We start from the raw sequence: 22731 nt of genomic DNA, 5'->3' as shown, positions 1-22731 counted from the left end.
TCCATATGTCTAAAAATAGACATAGTCTAAAAATAGACTTGCGCCAAAAATAGCCTGCGGGCCCACTTTGTGAAGGCGACTCTTTTCACTAAGCTCCATCATCTTGTTGCACTCTCAACAAGCATTTCTTGTTGCACACTTTTCAACACTCCCTCTCAACAAGAAAGGCTTCCTCTCAAACCCGATCCTGTAACTCTGGAATGTTCTCCATGCAACACATTTGGCCGGTCCACTTGCTCTGTCATCAAAGTCTCTGACTGCTATTGCCTCTGTCAACTGAAACTCTGCATCTCTGTGCTCTTCAGTATCTGACTGCTCTAGCCTCTGTCACTTTGATCTCTGACTGCATCCGTGCTGCTGCTGGTTCTATATCCTAGCATTGCATCCGCACTGCACCTCCCAACTGACCTCCCTGTTGGGATAGAAACATCCTCTGATGCTGAAGCTCTACCTGCTGCTGACAAGTGCTCCCTCTCTGACATCTGCGCTACTGCAACATCTCCATGCATCTCGCACCATTGCACACCTCTCTGTGCCACCTAACACTGTGCAAAACACTTGTGCCTCTCGCATTGCTACAGCCTGCTAGCTATGCGCTGTCCTGGGATTCCTTGCACTGTCGCTCTCTCTGCCGCTCCATCCGCATCTGTCTCTACCCAATCAGTCAGTTCCTGCTACTACACATCTGGGCTCCCGTAGCAAGGTCTCATCCAAGAGGTTGGGTACCTCAAGGATCTTGCCCCTCCTCCTTGGGACAATCAATCCACATCACCCCACCTCCTACCTGGAGGTATGGCTGCATGCGATCCCTCAGCCCACCTGGCTCGAAGTTTCCCTCTACTGGAGGTCTCTGGATGAGTAGATGTCTCTACTCGATCTCTTCGCAGCTTGCCTTGTTGTGGTTCCTCCACAACCTCCTGAAGCTGCTGCACCAATCGTGGCTCCTCCACAATCGTCTGAGACTTCTTCTGGCTCTGCATGTTGAGAGGTAATATACGCTCCCTCTCAACCACCAAGTCTCCATCAGTTGCCTCGCTGCTCAAGGCTTTGCATGCATCTTGAACCTCAAGAGCATACAGGTTCCTGACCCATGAACCAATCTCATGACAACGAAAGCATCTCACCTTCGACTTGTCAACCTTCTTCCCATCATTGGAAGAACAAGATTCGGAAAGAGAAACCTTCTCCTTCCCCTTCTTCACCTTACTTGCTAAGGCACAGTTCTCCTCATCCTGCATGGATGAAGAACCGTCTCTGGTGCTCCGTCTAATCTCCTCCTGCATCAAATCCGACCATGGTCGTTCCCAATTTGGTAGTTTCTCCCTTCCATTCACCGAGTCCTGGTAGCTATGCCAACTCTTAGGAAGGTCAAGGAGTCCTAGAATCACCATCCTCATCATCAACAGTAACCCCCACACTTCGCAGCTCATCTCGACACTGAGTGAACCTCGTGAGATACTGGGGCATACTATCTCCATTCTCGAACTGAATGTTTTTGAGTTTTATATCTTGCTTTGGAATTAAATTCGAATTCCACCAGCACAAAACTCAACTGCTTCCGATCTAGAATTCGTGAGAACAAAGTATTTCTTGTACAGAGATCGACTGTATGGGCATTCACCGGATATCTCACCTTCCAAAAGAAGGATGAATCCAGAGGCTACCTGGCCCGATTACAAACTCTGCCTAAAGAAATAAATTGTAAACACTTCCCGAATAATAGATCTGATGATCAATCCTCGCTTGATATCCTGTAAAAATCTCTTCTACAAATCAAGCTGCTCTGATATCATGTAGAACTTTTTCTACAAATCAACCAGCTCCGATACCATGTAGAAATTTTTTCTACAAATCATCTAGCTCTGATACCATGTAGAAATTTTGAATAATATGACACATATTCAACAGAGATTATCCTGATCATACAATTTAAGCGGAACATGTATAATACATAATCTCCTCTACGTTGATCATCAAATTACAGAAGCAGAAACATTCACAGGCACACATAGAAGCATCAATCAAACTCATAAACACAGTATGTATCCCGGGGAAAGCATCTCGCTAAAAACCCCACACTATCTGTATATTATATTGATTGAATCATGTAACAATACAAAGCATAATACTTCTCACAAGTATCTCCACCTGTTACACACAATACAGCTCAGATTTGATCTCCAAATCTCTCCCGCTGCTTGCCTGCCTCCACTGCTCAAACCTGCTCGAGAACTGATGAGAATAGCTTCCCAAACTCGATTTTACACTGCAAAATAGTCACCCACACTATGTTGGACGTGAGCAACAGCTATAATATCATGAAGATACGTGAGCAAACTCATTGGCATACTCAATCCTTTGATTGTGCAAATCATCATGCACAGCTATAGTCACAACTGATAGCAATCTGATTCTCTACCACTTGTCCCTGTTGAACTGAACATGCACTGACATGCAACTGAGTTAACTGATGTATTCTATAGTTGCATTATGAGTTAATAACTTGTGAATTAATTAATAACTAATTCACCCAACTCATCTTTAGTCTATTGATCAGTTAGACTAAATACAACCAGTTTAACAAAGCTAAACTGAACACAACTCCATCAACTGTACCTCCAGTCCACTAAACTCAACTCACTTGAGTTCTAACTGAAGTCCTGCATGCAAATATTAGTCATCCCATAGGTAACCACGTATTTCCTTGTGGGATCTGCATGTACCACATCCGTAGCTCATTCTGAAGTGCTCCAAGAGAATAAGATCAAGTTTATAGTCCAAATATTATTGTGAGATAATAATATTTGACTTTTCTATTTTTGACTTTGATCACTCACACTGTGATCACTCACACTGTAATCACTCACACTGTGATCACTCACACTTTCATCAAAAATAGAAGTCCATCTATTTTTCCCAACTTGATCAATCATCCATAGACATGATCCATATGTCTAAAAATAGACATAGTCTAAAAATAGACTTGCGCCAAAAATAGCCTGCGGGCCCACTTAGTGAAGGCGACTCTTTTCACTAAGCTCCATCATCTTGTTGCACTCTCAACAAGCATTTCTTGTTGCACACTTTTCAACACCCTAAATCCAACATCTTGCATAACATCAGGTTGTTCAGATGTACGACCTTTCCCAACTCCATAGAATATGGATCTCATATCTGTATAATTGGGATCCATGTGCTCTCGAAACTTTGCGTAGAACATCCTCAAAAAATATTGTGGCACTTCATCATTATTGGGGAACTTTTCGATCCATATAGGAACTTTTGATAAAGAAATGGTGAAATATTAGGGTCATTAAATCTTACAACCTTTATACAATTTTTATCTTTAAGTCGCAGTCAAACAATGAGAAGGCCATTTCTTTAGTGACCCTTTCTCTCACTTCTTTAAAGGAGTGTCTACCCATAACTGATGCTCTCCTCCTATGTATCATGTCATAAAAAACCTTGATCATTAGTCCAACCCCACGATATGCCGCTATGAGATTCTCCAAATTGTGCACAAGTATTTGGAGACAATCTTTAGTAGAGCTAGAGAGATTGTTATTTTTTATCTCATTCAACAATCTTGCTTGATGTACCTTGAAGTCATCAAGAGTAAGAGTGGATATGTTGTATTCCCAAGGCACCTCCTCAGGAACATCTCTAGGATGGGGGTAAATAGGTTCATAGTTTTCATTGCAGGCATACTGTTGAGCCCTACAACCTCTCCCACCACCACGACGTCCCACAAGAGCATGATCAAAACTTGTAACATGATAAATGTTCACATACTATTTAAATATAAATTAATTTCACTTAGACAATTCGTATTCAAAAAATGTCTACATTTAAAATTACCTAGTCCATGAACTCTCATTCTCTGAGCCACCATTCAGAGTATGATTGTCCCCTTTTGAGGAAACAAACTCAGAGCTATTATGCCCTGTACAAAACATCAAATTTCTAACCGTGCATAAGTGATCCAAAATGGATTTTGGATAGACTTCTAAGTCTAAGTGTTCCTCACAGAGGAAAATGAAAGTCTAAGGATGCTCCTGGAAATAGTCCCATTGCGTAGATCTTTTCATTCTGAATCTACTGCAATTTGAATGGGATAAAACAGACCTCGGATGCAGAAGTTATCACAGAAAGAAGTTGCCCTTTTTCCTTTGAAAAAGAGGAAAAATCTTCAAAAAATGGCCTAAAAGGCTTTATAAAGGAAAATCGCATCGGAGTGGTCCAAGAGGTAGACTTAAAGCGGAGGCAGAAGAGACCCCTGATTACCAATCCCTGACATATCGGGTCGGAGGTAGGCACATGCAAATAATATAAGGAAAGGACCCCGAGCCGATGCGACATTGCGATTGCCAATGAATCGGATCGGTGGATCAGCATCGGCGATGTACAGAACCCCTGGGCCGTATGCGATGCAATATGTGATAGCGATCTGCGACATGTGAACTCAGTAGTCAGATTGGAAATGAGATCAATGACCAGGATTAAATCAGCGGTTGGGAGATTGGTGATCCTCGACACAAAGGGTCGATGCGATAGCGATATGCGATGCGATCTGGACCGTCCGATCAGGGATCAGATCAATGGTCCAGATTCAATTGGTGATCAGCGATCGGTGAACCCCGATAATATGACCAATGCGATTTGTGATAGCTATAGGCTGATAAGGGTTGAACTCGATAGGGATTATGGACCCGATTACATAAAATTTGAAGTCCAGAAACACGAGATTTCTTTGTATTTCCTGTGTATTGGGTTTTTTTATCATTTCACCATGCGATAGTGAATTGCGATAAAATGGCAGACCTGATGGGTTTATAGGGGCAATTTAATGGAATTTCAAGTCTGGATTTCACGCCCGATAGTGTATTTTCAGAAAAATCTCTATGTATTGGATTTTTCTCCATTTTTGAGTTTACACCTGACAGAGAGCCTGAATCCTCTGTAACGGCCCCTGATCACTGTGCCACGCTGCAAGAAGGCGTTTTATAGGCAATGATGCATTTGTAATTTCATGAGAGCCACAGAGCCATAGAGCCAGATGACCAGTCGAAGAGACAGGGAGAAGAAGAAGCCGCAGAGCTGCAAAGGAGTGATTACATGCAGAGAAATGGTTGGGGAAGCCGCAGAGCCAGAAGAGGCCTCACAAAAGCTAGAGAGCACGATTGTTAAGGCAGCGCAGAGAGTTTCGAGAGTCACTTGGAGGTCGAGTGAACCAGAAAGCTCAATTGACAGCAGCAGAGATTGCTGAGGGCCACTGGAAGGTTGCTAAGGGGTGCTTGGAGGTCAAGCGATCCATTGATGCACGCAGAGGCCGAGAGAGAGCTCAGAGAAGCCAGAGCCAAAGAGCCAGAGCCAGAGCCAAGAGCCAGAGCCATGAGCCAGAGCTAAAAGCCAGAGCCAGAGCCAGAAAGCCTGAGAGCTTCAGAGCCAGGGATGAGATGGTGTTCTAAGCCCATTGTTTCTGTGTAATACAGTGGAGTTGAGCGTGGAGCTTGTAAAAGGACCTTTCCATAATCCCAGAGAGCCTAGTCGAGTTGACTAGAGCTCAAGGAGATGTAGCCCAAGAGTAAAGGGTGAACTCCATATTATATTGTTGTCTTATGGTTTGTTTACTTGCTACATCTTATTGCTTTATGTATGATGTCTATTTGTTGTACTATCTCACTGTTACATGTTGCATATCAATTTAAGTAAATAAACTAAAGGCATTCAGTCAGTTAAGGACAAACACAACCATACACCTATTTCAAGCACATATTTAATTCCGCAATTGGTTAATCATAATATCTTGGGAACATTTAAGCTTTGGAAGTGGGAGAGGTTCTTGTAAGAGACAAGAAGCCTTTAGTGCCCCATTTTCAGATCATGTGGTATTAGAGCTTGAGATTGATTAACCTCACCCTCAAAGAAGGTTATATCAGAATGCTTGATTGACAGAGCAAAGATTTCTTGTCCGAAAGGTGTTTGGGTAGTCAAGGATTAATTGTATGATTGATTGTATGCTTGTTTACATACTGACTATTGTTTGAGTTTGCAGAGGTGAAGGGAAAGCTATTGATAGCTCAGTGCAGGAAGGACAAGAAGGAAGAAAGGCTGAAGACGTTCTTCTTATCCCAAAGGATCTCAATGCAATCCTTGAAGCACAAGAGGTTTGTTGCAAAAGGTTGTTTAATAAGCTCTTTATTAATCTTGTTTGAAGTTCTTTTATTCATTGGCATAATGACAACTTCTACAAGTGAGTCCTCAAATTATGCTTTCTTCACAAGAGTCTTTGATGAAGACATGAAGCAAGACTTGGCCACCATGATAGATATGGTGAGAGAAATGTATGAGGATGGAAGGAAGAGCAACATACTTAGAGAGCAGTGGAATTCCGTGGAGGAAGAGAAGCATATGCTTTCTGACAAATTGTGGGAAATGGAGAGGCGACTTCATATTGAAAATATAAACCTGAAAAGGATGCATGAGTTGGAGTCACAACTCTTTGTTGCCAAATAAGCCTTAGTCAAGTATCAGCTTGAAAAAGAGGTAAATAGTTCTTGTTTGTCTTCAAATTCTTCTAATAATGTTTATATTGGTTCTTTTGAAAAGCATACCAGAGGCATAGGGTCCAAGCTAATGTCCAAGATGGGCTATGAGGGAAAAGGCTTGGGTAAGCATGCACAGGGTATTGTTGAACCAATAATGGTTGAGGAAAGGCCTAAGTATTTGGGTCTTGGCTATGGACCAGCTTATGGAGAGAGTTCCAAAGCTGCCATGAAGGCCATTGAAACAGTTCCAAGAAATAGTTTTATTTCAGGTCCTCTACGTCAAGAGTGTGAAGATTGTATTTAGGAGGAATGCAATAGCTTGAAACATCATTTGCAGGATGCAGGTGTTTAGAAGCACACACTTGAACCAGAAAGTTGTGGAGACTCTAATAACCTTGAAGAGATTGATGGTGTTCCAAAGGGAGCCACTTCTTCATTTGCTTCACCTCCTCATGAAGGCAATAAAGGTGAAAGAGAAAGGTATAAATCTAGTTCTAATCATATTCCTTTTGATTTTTCAAAGCATGATAAATTTTCACATAGATATGGGAAAAAAATTGCATGTTCCTTTTGTGGTTTGGATAACCATTATGTTTCTATATGTTGGAAGAGAATGGCCACATACAGGAATCTTTTGAAGGAAAGGAAGAAATAAGCCAAAGGTCCATTGGACAAGGTAAATCATGCTATCAAGAGGATGCACATGCAGTGCACTTACTGCCATAAGCAAGGGCATCTTGCTGAAAGGTGTTGGACTCTAAATCTAGCAATGCTTCCAAGAAAGTTGAAGAAGGTGGAAAGAGAAGATGGAAGAAATGGAAAGGAAGATTCCATGATTGATGTGTTTCAGGATGATTCACATGTTGATGCTGATGTGCAGACAAAGGTAGTACCTTTGTAAGGGATTGGTGATAAATGGTTAGAGTTCTTATCCAATTAAGATTGCATGTCTATTGATGCATCTATTTGCATTTCTTTGTTAATGGAATGCAAGTTGCATGATTTTTCCAAGAAGGTGAATAGAAAAGTTGAGTAGGAGACTCACTTTATTGCTACAACATTATATTTCATTTCAGCTTCGAAAGTACAATGTGCTTAAGCGAAATTTGAAAGATGAAATGCATGCATGAGCTTGATGAGCATGAACATAGGGATGTTAATGATTTCCTTGTAGTTTAACATGTATGTGTAATTAACTTGGAGGGTTGATTGCTTTTTTTTAAACATGCATGTAATGCAATGTTGACTTGGGAGAAGTTAACTTGGTCTCCAAGATGGAGATAATGATGAAGTGTTTCATCTTTTGAAAAAGAGTCCTAATGGTCTTTTTCTACATGCTTGACTTAAAGGATCATTTGTTTTAAAGGAATGTTTTGGGGCTTGTTATCTAGTCCATCATTTGTATGCAGATGTAAGACATGGAGGTGTTTACAAGATGTGAAATTTGTTTCTTTTGTTGAAGCAGGAGTTTAGGCCATCCAGTTGTTGTCTGTATTTCTGTTGTTGTTAACAGTTGTTGTTGACAGCTTGTCAAACAGGTACAAATGAAAGTTTTGTGGTGCAGATGTTTTGAGCCACCTTGGATCAATGATCAAGGCAAAGAAGTTCAAACTACCTTCTATGACCATTTCAGCAGGAATTATGCAGGAAGGCAAGGAGGAAGGCAGTTCTTCCCAAGAGGACCAACACATACAGGAAGGAGAGTGGTCAAAGGCTTTGGTTCAAAGGCACTATGCAAGGCAAGTGTATGGAGGCTAAAAGAAGAGGGTGTTGTTACTCTCATTTACTATTCAGATCAGTATGTCAGTGTTTTGGAGACCAAAAGTTCGTTAGTGGGAAGGTGTGATCCAAAATGGATTTTGGATAGACTTCTAAGTCTAAGTGTTCCTCACAGAGGAAAATGAAATTCTAAGGATGCTCCAGGATATAGTCCCATTGCGTAGATCTTTAAAGAATGGCCTAAAAGGCTTTATAAAGGAAAATCGCATCGGAGTGGTCCAAGAGGCGGACTTAAAGCGGAGGCAGGAGAGACCCTCGATTACCAATCCCCGACATATCGGGTCAGAGGTAGGCACATGCAAATAATATAAGGAAATGACCTCGGGCCGATGCGACATTGCGATTTTTGATGAATCGGATCGGCAGATCGGCATTGGCGATGTATAGAACCCTTGGGCCGTATGCGATGTGATATGCAATAGCGAACTGCAGCGTACGATCTCAACCATCAGATCGGAAATGAGATCCCATAGACACAGTATTCGATGCAAGGCATCTTATTGGAAGGGGGGTCTCCGATCCAACAGTCCAGAATGACATGACGTTGTGGCCCTTCAAAGTCATTTCTGAGCCAGCAGAGAATCCTGTGATTGTTATTTCCTACAAAGGAGAAGAAAAGCAATTCGCTGCAGAGGAAATTTCTTCGATGGTTCTGACTAAAATGAAGGAGAAAATAGAACTATATCTTCAAACAACACCTCAAAAAGAAAGCTCTTCGAGCATCACAAAGTCGACATCATTTGTTGTACCGTCAATAAACTCCACAACTTTGAAAAATGCTACGTCATTCCCTGTTATTTTCCTTTCAGCACTCAAATATCATGTGGTGCCAGAAATGTGGACTAATGTTTATCGACCTTTATGGCATTTTTCGAGTGTTGTTAATTCTTGCTATTCATTTTATTGGGATGTCACCTGTGACTGGGACTTGAGTGTTTTTTCCAGGATATTTAGATCAAAAAACCCTCATTTGCGTCCAAATATGTTATATGGTATCGGAGCAGTAGTAATCTAAGCAGCAACAGTGAATATCATATAGCAGGGTTGGACATTGCAGGAATGTTGAATCACTGCCGCCTGAGTACGGCAGCATCCACGCTATCATCCGACACCAGCACTCATGTTGACATTTTTTTTGCGGTAAATTCGTTGCCTGCAAGGTGTGACGTGTGGTGTGTGATACGTAACGCTTTTTGGAAAAAAAAATGGATCCCCATAGTATATGCCGAAACTAGTTAAGGGTGTGTCATTTCGTGTGTCATTTCGTGGTTGATCTATATATTAATTTCGTCATACAATGGAGCATTCATGGTCAACGTATATATTATGTTAATACACAGGTGTTGTTGGAAGTGGTTTCAGACTCCAACCGTATTTGTGTTTTGGGCCGAATGGGGTTTGGTGCTGTCGAATTTTGTTCATTTGAGGTCATATCAGGGTTTCATTACCACCTGACTTGTGATCAAGCCGACCCTGTCGTCGCTGAAGCTACACTCTACAATCAAGAGACGCTACCAAGTAACCCTTGTACCGTGACCCTATTCAACCGCATGAGCCCGTCAAGAGGCGTGACGTTCGGCCAACAGTGTGAACTCTGTCTAAAGCCATGACGTTCGGTCAATAACAACGTGGCTCACATATTATTATAACATAATAAATCAAATAATTAAATTATTATTATTATTATATATTAGAGTTAAAAAATACAAAATAAATAAATAAATTAGAGTTATTAAAAAAAATACAGTTATTAAAAAAAATAAAAAATAAAAAGATTAGAGTTATAAAAAAATTAGTTATTAAAAAAAAAATCCAAGGGAATATACTGATGAGCTATAAGATGAGATGATGGCTAGATATACACATGAGATGACAGACACTGAGTGAAGAAAATCCACAACATTAGCTTTGAGGACAAAGATTCCGAAGGAAGGGGATATGATATGAATATAATTCATAACAAGTAAATAAATAAAATAAATGTAAATATTAAATAATCAAAAATTGATTATGTTAAATAGTCATTAAGTTAAGTGAAAAAGCATGTCTAAAAGACATGCCTAATCATGAAAGGTCACCTGCTTAGGTATAAAAGCAGGGCCTCATTGTAACATTCATCGTCACTTGTACATTTTTATACATAATAAATTATTATTACAAAATACCTCTTGTGTATTTTTACATTCAAGCCTACAAGCTATCAGTTTTTATGCTTCATTGATCTACTGTTTTTGCTTAAATTGTGGAGTAGGTTTTTGATCATCTTACATTATTTGAGAGAGAGTTGGTTTGTAGTTTCCGTTGTACCAAATTTGTCATGATTATGGAATTTTGAGCATAACACTTGATCCATATTGGATCATTATATTGTTTTTCATCCATCTCAATGCTTTTAGAGTGGAAAAAGTGGAGGAATCAGCTCACAAGACCATTTTTACCAGTTGGACCCAATTAGGCAAGTTGGGGTCTGAAACCTATTGGGAGCATTCGATACATCAAACGACATTTTTTGGGGGTAAAAATTTACACTTTTTTTCCTGTTATACACATAAATACCTTTCCAACAATGTAAGAATCGCCTCAATCAGAGTCGGTATATAAAATTTTTGCCACTTAGAAGTTGACTTTCATGTTTTGACCACCATAATTCGAGAGCATGCCACATCATCTCCCATTACACATGGAAAAGGGGCTAGCCACCTCACCAGAATGAAGAAGAATTTAGAAAAGTCCATATTGTAACTCTGGTTAAGAGTTGAGGGAGTCAAATCTAAACACTAGGAACTTATTGGGTTGTGTTATAACTACGCCATTGGGAGGAAAAGGGGTTCCATTTTATTTTTTAGTGCATTTGGTCCCATACATGAGCAAATTATCCAAGTGGAATATCAAGAGAGCACACAAAGAGGATTTGTGCATATGTATTACTTATTTGTACCTACATCCACTTTCTATTCAAAGAAAGAGAGTATAACAACCTCACCTTCTAGCTAGGTTTCCCCCAAAAGGGTTTCCCATGATATATCTTGTGCCAATTATGGTTTGTGAGATTTTAGTTCATTCTTCTCTATATCTTGTATAAATATAATTTGCATGCATGTGCAATAAACAATAATTAACAAATCCAAAAATCTAAGGAGAAATAGAACCTCATAATGTAGATTTCAAATTTGTATAATATATTTAGTAGATTTATTGTGATGAATTGTCCAGTGGAATATCCACAACAATTTTCAAATCAACCCTAGCATTCATTCTCATGAATCTTTGTGGTGAATGAAAAATGGAGGCCCTGCTAAACTTCGATGGACTCTTTTCCCATGAAGGGATTTCTAGATGTCTTAGGCCTCCCTATACTTAATGCAATCAATGAAGGAGTGACTTTGCTAAATTTTATTAGAAAAGCAGTTGGACCTAGACATGAGAAACACCTTGTTGTTTCCCCAGTTAACTAGGGGAAAACCTAGATAGCAAGGCCCAAATAGGGGCACTAGAACCCCCCAAAAAGAAATACTATTTACAAATAGGAAAATCATCCACACTATTGATTACAAAAGAATAAAGTAGACCTTTAATCTTAGAGAGGAAATTGGCTTTCAAAATTCAATAAGTAAATTCAACACATAAGAGCCAATATATAGTAACCAAAGCATGGAAACTTGAGACAAAATCCCCTAAAATTAAGTTCTAAAGAATTATTCGTAAATAGAGTTAGGTTTTTACCAAATTGTTGCTATCACTCATTCCTATAAAGTAAACATTGATAACTAATTCCATCATCACACCAACATTAAAACAAATTCACGAACAAGATTCAAAGAGCATGATAGAGTTAATATTGTTAGATCTGAGACTTTTGTGATCCATATTGTAGATAAATGTCTTTCGGAATAATCACATCATTAGGATTTGGTCGACGTTTTGAACCAACCAATGTGGTTCACCTTGTCCTGAGGATGAACCACATTGTTTGGTTTGAAACATCGACCAAATCCTAATGATGTGATTATTCCGAAAGAGTTAATATTGTGCATGCAAAAGGGTTATACACAAGTCATGTCAATCCCTTCACCTTAAATCTGATCCATCTATCTTGATTGTGCACCATGTGGTTAATTAATGTGATGGTAGGAGTCATGATTTGGAAATGAGATAGAAAAAGGGATGGAGAGATAGTATAACATTCCTCTTTTTCTTAGCATTCCTTATCAATGTTCTGACATGTGATTGGCTTGATTATATGCTTGATAATTTTGATCGAGGAACTTGAAATAACAAGATCTTTTGGAGATGAATGGTTTCCTCATAATATGGTGACATAACGGAGGCAACTATGTTGTTATAAGGGAGGGCTTTGGAAACCATTAGATTGATTATTAAACTTGAATCTCAATCACTATTAAAATCCTTATTTCTAGTTAAAATGCAAGGAGTGGGCCCTAAATAAAGAGTGTAAATGTTTGTTATCGAAATATTCTCCAAGACCCTATACAAAGTTTGTTTCTTGGTTTCTTCTAGGATCAAGAATGCTCCCTCCTTTATTTGTGACCCCTCCATCTCTTAGTATTGTTAACAACATGTATATTTTACCCCTCCATCTCTTAGTGTGGTTAGCAGCTTACGTATAGGCTTTTGGACAACTGTTATGCACTAACAAACATGCCATATACCTCTCAATGTTTTGACATCAAGGTTCCAGGGCAAACATATTTTATGGCAAGCCTTGTTTGGTGTTTTAGGCTTCCTAAAGCTTTTGCGAGAGTAAGCAAATCTTATAGTGAAGGGAGTTTATTTATGACCATCAATTTGATAGGAATTTGGTAGAAATTTCAAGTACAAGAAAAGTTTTACAAACGATCCATGAACTTTACATGGTGGAACAATGCCCTTAAATATTTTGTCTAGGTTTGAATGGAATAGGATTATTAAGATTTTGAATCAATGAGAACACTATTGTTGTTGGTTTTTTTTTTGTAATAATTATGTATGATAAATTTTATATACACCCACTTAAATATCACTTTAGTGAGTGTAATGGTTAAGAGCATGTCTATTTTCCTAAGAGATATGAAGGTAAAAGGGAGGTTATAGGCCAACCCACAAATATAATCACTTAAGAGTCAACCACTTGAAATAATAAGAAATTATTATTGTTATTATAAACAATTAATATATTATTTCAATAACATGGAAATTATAAAAATAATTCAATATTTTTATTAAAATAAATAAAATATCATTAATAATTATATGTTATTACAAAAAACATTATTTAATTCCATAATTTTAAAAGATAATAAAATAAAATAAATATCTAACTCACTGATTTTAATTTTTTTAGTAATATCCTTTAGTGACTCTGTGACAACCCCCAGTCATTTTCCCAATTATTGTAAGTATTGTAAAACATTTTGATTAAAAATGGGTTGAGTAAAGGGACACATATTCCAAAGTTGAGAGGGATTAATTTCTCAGGATTTCTCTTGCTTTGTCAAAGCCAGGGAGGTTGGCAGGTGTGCAACAACCAACTAATGGTGATGTGGCCTTACAAGGGGAAACCCATTAGTGGTTGGAAGCATGCATGGGTGAGTTGACCACCACTGCAACAAGAAATTAAACAAACAAACAAAAAATATGGAGAGAGAGAGAATGGTGTTTTCCAACATGATTGGCCTACAAGATTCATGCCAGACTGGGAAACAACGAGCTAGGAAGTGGAATCAAACAATTATAGATAAAAATAAATAAAATAAAATAAAATAAAAAATGGGAGAGGAAGGTAGATAAATAGAAATAAAAAAAGAGGGAGATAAACTCAAGGGGAGAGCATTGATTTTGGAGCAGAACGAAACACAATCGAGGGAGGAGAATGATCGATGGTTCTACTGAGTTCCCAAATGGATGAACGCAGAAAGATGCCCCTCATTTAGCATTCATACTCACAATTCAACTGGAGGAGCATCATCTCATTCTTGGGAAATTTTGGTATGCATGGTGATGAGGCAAATGGAATTCCGAGAATCCTCCAAAAATGTTAATGCAGGGCTAGGTTGCTCCTAAGTGTGATTTGTGGAATCAACAATTTCTCTGTTATAATTTTTCAAAGTTCTATACTTAGCACAATCACTTATTCCAATAAATTCAATCTTCAAATGACAGTAAGTAATTGTAGATAGAACTATAATTTGAATTCAATAGAAGACAACCAAGAACAAGAAAAAGACAGACTTGAGATTTGGTCAAAGACCAGAAAAAAAAAACCCCACAAGGGGGAAACCCTTTCAAAATTCTTCTTCTATTAGATTGTCATCAAATGTTCAAAAGAGATATGAAAGCCACCACGATCAACGATCCTCACCCAACTCCAATTGGACTATCCAAATCCGATTGGATAGAGAAATTGTGCCTTTCGCTGAAACTTCGCAATCACTGCTCAACACCCATGAAGTCACTGCTCCTCCACTCTATGTGGACCTTGTTTCATCTATTTCCGTACTAGATCTAAGACGCTCTACTCAACAAGAATTCAGCTCTACAATAATGCTCTTAGTAGCGAGCTATCATCATCAAATCAAATCAAAAATCACCACAAGAAGTATGCTTCTCTACTCAAGCAAATAGTGGCCGATTCAAAACTTAATTCCATCACCAACCAATAGCATAAACATAATATCAAACCCTCACATCAGAATATAATTGTTGCATACTACAATTAGCAACATACAACACAATGGTTATGTGCCAAATGCAACAGCAGCTCCTACAAAAACAAATGTGATAATCACCAACAAAATATACTCTAGTAGCATACAAAACTTCTCCAAAACAATCTCTACTACAACAGCTTCAAATATGATCTATTCTACAACATGCTTCAGTTATTCTCACTATGCAGCCATTAACACTCATACATTGAAGAAATTCTTCTCACAACTAGGTCTAAAGTCTATTTCTTTAATGCAGCCTTCACTCATTTACTCACACAATGAACCAAAAAACAAGCAGCTCCAAAATGATGAATATAAAACATGTAGAGAGAAATTTAGCTTAGGGCTAGGATCAAGGGTGCACAAATTGGACCAAATCAATTCAATGAGACCACTACTTGTGCATTAAATGAGTTCACATCATTGGAGGACCTTTTTAAACCATTTATGACCTTTACAACTTTTTCTAGAAGCCTCTAGGAATTTCCTTGTTAATTTTTTTCTGATTTGCGTGAGTAATGTGGAGAAAATCTTATGAAAATCCTCAATCGCACGCATAACACTAGCTGAACTCGAATGGAACCTTCAGTCGCTCCCATAGGCCTGTATGCCAGTGACTGGAGCCTTTCAGTCACTCCCACAGGCTTGGCTCCATGCGAATGGGGCAAAGGATAAATAAAAACATCAAGCCTTTGGCTAAGAACCTATGCCACAAGTTGGATCACCTTCTCCATCATCTGTACAAGCCTCCAAACATATGACATAGCCCCTGACACTTATGTAAGTGGATCAAACATGTATCCCAAGTGTCACTACCAAAATGACCTAAAAGGGCCAACAAATAAGGTTGGAAAGAGTGCCAACAAGTCCTCCACTCTCCAAAAAACATCTCCACAAGCTGCAACACCCATGAACTAACCTGGAACACCTCTGCAACATCATCATCATCATGAGGCCAACACACTACTACAATAAGTCATCTCCATGATCATAAGCATCATCACCTAGTTCACAATTCAATTAGTGTGCCAACAAACCATCACATGTAGATCTGCATCATCCACCTATAGCAACATCATCAACCAAACCAATGCCATCATTTGACCATCATGAGTGACATCATACATTTGACATCAATTCCAACACAATAATCCTAATGCCAACATAGCCAACTGCAACCATCCTACAATTAATGATATCCAAACATCAGCTAGTCTACAAAGATTGACGTCAATGCCAACATGAGCTAGTTGCCATCATGGACCAATACTAACATCAACTAATTGGATCCATGCACATGACAATGTTAACAATCTCACCCTTTGGAATTGATACCATACACAAACTCCATACCATCATCCACTATCACTCCCCCTTTGACATCAATGGCAAAGTGTCAACTCCATATGATAAGGCATCAAGAACTAAAGCACAAGTTGTGAAGCAACTAATCTCAACATGGTTGAAAAGTTATGCATGTCAACAAACATCCATGTCTCTCCACATCAGTAGCAACAAGTAGCACATAAACCAATCATCATTCAGAGTATCATCCCAACCAATCAAACGCCTCAAGCAACAACAACATTGTGCCAACATGAAGCAGCCATACAAGCATCCATGAGCAACAACATATAATATGTAGCAACATCCACATGAGGCAACAACACATAACCTAAACCACACTACATAGCAACAAAATCAATGTCTATCATCAATCTCTCTGCTCAAAACATGAGGCCAAAAACCAATAATCATGATCATAGCATGAGGCGTGCCCTGAACACCTCCAAGCAAACCATAATGCCAACAACAAATGGTTGAAGTAACAAGAGAAAATAGATTCTCCCCCTGAACACATGTCATCTCCAAAGAAAATCCAACCTGCAATGAACTGCTTCCGCTACAAACATTGCTTCCTTGCCAAGAAAGAAGAACCATATGGACCAATACTCCACGTGACCATGACTCATATGACATATACAATGATACATACATGGTTGTAGAAGAAATACAAAACCTCATACATAATCTCTTATGACCATACATGACCTCATGACTCATGACTAAATTCCTCAAACATAACACAATTAAAATAAATGGCATCATGAGCTTTTTACATGGATATTACAATAAATTACATTGTTTCTATTATCATCTCCTATGGACCAATGATTCAAAAACATGGTACATTATGACTATTACATTATCATTATCCCATACATGTGGTTGAAATAAGACCACATGACACTCCTCCAAAATATGCCTAACACCATGGAGACTCAACATACTATAGAATGGACTCTCAACCAATACATATGATGAAACAATAAAAGGTACATTGTTGTAACAAGCTCATATGATAGCCTATACATGGTTGGTCCATGTCTCAAATCATCTCTATACATGGTTAAAGCAATGATCACATTCTATGCATAGTTGCACATATTTTCAACCAACTATTATTGGAAATAAAAAACATATATGTGGCTAAAAAATGTATTACTTTCACTCAAAAAACATAAGTATAGCAACCAAAAATATGTGAGTGAAAAAAAACAAGAAAATGTCAAATATCACATGTAAATCTCATTCCATGCATAGCTCCCCCTGAGCTCAATATACCTCCAAAGGATAGGTTGATCCTGTGAACCTGGAAGTGCATGAGGCTCAAATTAACTCATCATACGTTGTTGCGCCAACTTGTACTCATCAAGCGACCCACTACTCCCACTAAGGTTGTGCACCTCTCATGAATTATGCAACCCTCTATGAATATGCATGAAATAATAATGGACTACAGAAGGGAATGCTTTTCACTACTTGAAGAGTTGTTGCTCCTTCTTCTTCCACACGACCTTTAGCTACTTCTTCTCTTCCTTGACTTACTTATTTTCTTCCTTCACTTTCTTATTTCCTTCTTTCATTGGTTTTCTACTAGAACCCCTTTGCTTTTGTAGCTCTTGCATCTTTTGTCTATTTTGGCTTAAATAACGGGCCAGCAAGCAATCTCTTTCCATATGGCCAAATTTATGGCATGTCTAACACTCCACATGGCCAAGAGGATTAAATATTTTTCTTCTTCTCATGCCAGATCTAAACCTTGCATGTAATGTGCCTCTCCTCCATTGGTTAGATCTGCAATCTATTGTCTTATGGACAAACATGTGACATGAGTAACAATAACCAAAAAAAATCATGATTATACCTGAAGGCCAATCTCCTTGGCTACTGATACTGCTGATTGGATCTATACATTCTGCTCTTGTAGTTTATTGCAACATGTCCATATTTGTGACAGTTGTAACATTATACCTCATGCATCAAATGAATAAAAGGACTTTTCTTCCTTTGAAATCTAATAGAGTTTCCACGATCATCTCTAGGAGCAAAAGATTTTTTGAATGTAGGAGCTCCATGAGATTTTCTTCTTTGTTGTTGTTTTTTCTTCTTTTTCTATTGCTGGTTCTTTTGTTGCTTAATCAACTATTGGATCTGCTTCTTGTTTCCTTGGTTCTCACTCTTGCTGCTAGTGTTGTTTGCTATAAGTTTCTGGATTCTTCTTTGATATTTTTTCCTGCATGCAAACTAGATTCACCCTTTTGAGATCTATAATATCCCTAGTTAAAATTCTATGTAATAAAAGTTAATAAAGGAAAAATAATAACCATGGTTGATGGGACATGTATTCCAAGCTAAATGTTGGGAAAAAGCATAGTGATGGGGATCACTAGTGATTGATTAATGGCTAAGGAAATTGGAAAAGGAAATGGCAAAGGCTTTGGAAAGGCAAAATGGCATTTTGGCACATTTATTTATGAAAATAATGGAAATTAGGAGAAAAGGGAGGTGAAAGGTCACAGGTTTCATGTGAGGAGGAAAATGAAGGAAAATAATGGAAAATGAAGAAAATAGAGGCCTCATTAATAAAAAATCTTATGAGATCAGTTCACAGACATTTTTCAGTTCAGTTTTGGAGCCCTCTCTCTATTTTCTCTCTCTCTTTCATACTCTTGGACACTTATAGTTTTCTTGGAGCACTCTTGGAGAGTGTGGCATATTTGGATTTTTTGAGCAAGAAGACAAAGGAAGTGAAGGAAAGGGCAAGTGGACATAGGGATCAACGGCTACAGTGGGATTTGCTTGCCGGTATCGAGTTGCATGTATGTTTTCCTCGCTAGTTTTGGCATGCACGACATATGCATGTGGTTTATTGGTCATGATCTGTCATTGGCATGGAGGATTGCTTGGATTGACAGTGGATTTTCCTAGCCTTTCCATTTCTTGGATAGCCATGGTGTTGTGGGTTTATTTCTTTGTTTTTCTGGTTGGACAAATGCTCTGGAAGCCTTGTAACAGCTTGGGTTGAGTTACTAGTCCTGGAAGCCTTGGTTGGACAAACGCTCTGGAAGCCCTGTAACAACATGGGTTGAGTTACTAGTCCTGGAAGCCTTGGTTGGAAAAATGCTCTGGAAGCCCTTGGTGGGTTGACTTACTAGTCCTAGAAGCCCCGGTTGGACAAACACTCTGGAAGCCCGGCAACATATGTGGGTTGAGTTACTAGTCATGGAAGCGTTGGTTGGAACAAACACTCTAGAGCCGTGGAAGGCTTGGGTAGAGACCAATTTGATCATGGTTTTCTGATGTATGACCATGAGGTGTAAATCATTGTTTGATGGGTTAAGGTGGTTTGGCCTCTGGAATCCCTGGATGGTTTGATTGATGTGTTTTATGAGATCCCACATTCATGCTTGGAATATGGCACGGGGGTGACTGGCTCAACCATGTCTACAGTCAGGTGGTTCATGGAAGTCCCACAACTGGTTTGCCTTTGCATGATTAAGATGAGGTTATTTCTCCTTGTTATTTCATGAGTATTATATCGGTTTATATGTGGATTATATGGTTGTTGTTTCCTTGGTATTTTTTTTGTTATTATGTTGGTTATGCACATGTATTATGACAGTGGCTATGTATGGCTCCCATCATGTTTTTTCTTCTAAATGAATGAACAATGTATCAATTGCCTAATGGATGAAACTGCAACTAATGTGTTGAGACATCAATGCTTCTTAGCAATTATCATATGAGTATGAGACCTCTATGCTCATATCTATTGTTTAAACCTGTAAATTACATATTTGTGATATGTTTGACGAAATGCCTGTCATGGCTAGTAAGGGTCCAGTCAAGTCCTTGTTCAAGTAATTGCATTTGTATCATTGTCCTGTTCTTATCTTTTAGTTCTGAAAGTGTCATTTAGTTATGGGCAGTAACCTAGGTTGTGGACCTAAAAAAGTGGCTCAAATCTCGGCGACGAAGGCACAACACTATGCAAAAAATTCCTGGATGCATGCATACCCATGTTGTGGGAGCATCTGGAGCCTTTTGGACGCATTCTTGCCCATATCAAGGGAGCATCCAGGGGTTTAATAGTCTAAAAACTCAATTGTTCTCAGGGACTGATTACCTAAGTCGTTGGGATGGCTCCTAGGAGTTCTATTGCTAATGTGGAAGGTATGTATGGTGTGTTTCCGTCGGTTCCACTTCCTTAACTAACACATAGGGACTCAAATCATATCATTGTAACTTCTTGTCACATGTTTACCCCGGTTGGCCGATTACTTGGGTATATGTGGGAGGAGAGTCTTATAGAGTGGTATCAGAGCATGGTTCACCCGTCATACTAGATGGGTTGTGTGTTGGTCATGCATTCATGTCAGTTGCATACTTGTTTCTTATGTTATAAGATTGTGTGCTTGTTGCATTTGTATGGTGTTGATCATGGTTGTAGCAAGGTCGCCATGGGAAGTGATGGTTTTATTGTGGAGTGTGTCGTCATGAGTGTATGGTTGATTATGCATTGTTTATGCACGTTAGTATTCACATGTGGTCAAGTGTACAGCGATCTGGTGGTTGTTGTCATGCATGAGGTCATGGTATGTGTAGTTGAGATCGTCATGCATCGATGACTGGACTCTAGCTAGAATGATGGTTACATGCTTATATGCTTATGTGTTATATTTCTATATGTTGTCATGATTATGTTATACATGTATTGTGTTGATTTGTTGATCTTCTAGGAGAGGTATCCTCTCCGCATTATGCTAAGGTACGTTGGTTTATTTTGATTTGGTTTAGCTAACATGATACACCTTGCAGGAAGAATATCAAAGATGGCTAGCAAGATGGTAAACTACATTTCCCAAGACTCTCACTATGGATCAAATTAGCAACGTGGTGTTGAGAATTCTTCTCACTTAGAAGACACACTGAGAAGCTTAAAGGCCGAAAATAAGGAGTTGTAAAGCAGACAATGACAAAATCATACAGGAACATGAGAAACAAACAAAGGTAAACTCAGTGATACTTCAGAGTTTCTCAGAATTCATTAGAGGGGTTTTGAGTTCTAAAATGGGCCTCCTAAGGAAATTATAAAATAATAGAGGTAATAATAAAATAAGATTTGATTACATCATCAAATTTTAGAGGGAAAAAAGAAAAAACTAGTTTTTCAACTCGTATTTTCAACTTATCTCCCTGTGGGTTTACTCAAATTTCGAGCAGAAACACTCGTTGGATGCATAATTTGATTCCTCATCCAAGGATTACCCATGTTGCATAATTTCGATGGACCCTACTACACGAAAAAATGAGAAATACATGAAAAACGTGATTGCAATCACATTTTTTCATGTATTTCTCATTTTTCTTGTAGTAGGGTCCATCGAAAGTATACAACATGGGTACTCCTTGGATGAGGAATTAAATTTTGCATCCAATGAGTACTCTCACTCGAAATTTGAGTAAAACCTTAAGGAGATAAGTTGAAAATATGAGTTGAAAAAAGTATTTTTATTATTTTATTATTTTTTAATCTTTTTACTTTTTTACTCCAAAAATGGTGAATAATCCCCCATGGATGACATCATCATCTTGAATCCTATTGGTTCTTATAAAGTTTATTTTGGTTGTACATTTTTCTTAGGAGACTCATTTTAGACCTCAAAATTCCTCTAATGGCAACGATAGGGACCTCTTCAAATCAACCATGAGCAGGAGGATAAAACTAATGGGGCATATGGCAGCAATTCTCATGGTGAGTACAGGTTAGATGGAGATGACACGATCAGAGATGGCAAGTCCTTGGATAATCCGAATAAGAGAGGCAATGGATGCAAGTACTATCCTAGTTCTGGTTTTGACATGCATTATGATCGACATGGTTATAATCCTTACATAAGGAGTGACAGGGATATTTGTCAGACGAGTTTAAGAAAGCAAATCCACCTAAATTTGATGGAGAGATGAATAAATCACAAGATGCAGAGGAATGGTTGCTTGGTATGGGGAATTTCTTCCGGTTTCATGATTATTCAGAGAACATGAAAGCCAGAATAACTACATTTAGTCTCAAAGGTAAAGAAAATATTTGGTGGGAAGATGTGAAGAATGTTAGAGGTATTCATGAGGAGGACTTGACTTGGAGTGAGTTCGAGAGGTTATTCCAGAAGAAGTATCTATCGAAGAGATACTTTTATGATAGGGCAAAATAATTATATAATATAAATATGGGATCGATGACAGATGAGGAGTACACTAGCAAGTTCTTGGAGCTATTGAGGTATGTGCCTTACCTCAAGGAGGAGAAGGCCAAGATTCAGAGATTCATTAGTGGATTACTGATTGCATTCAAA

The sequence above is a fragment of the Pinus tabuliformis genome, chromosome X, assembly GCF_031772625.1.
Source record: "Pinus tabuliformis cultivar Carrire ecotype Pingquan chromosome X, CPIR1, whole genome shotgun sequence".
In the NCBI taxonomy this organism is placed as follows: domain Eukaryota; kingdom Viridiplantae; phylum Streptophyta; class Pinopsida; order Pinales; family Pinaceae; genus Pinus; species Pinus tabuliformis.
Note: the sequence above shows the minus strand (reverse complement) of the source record.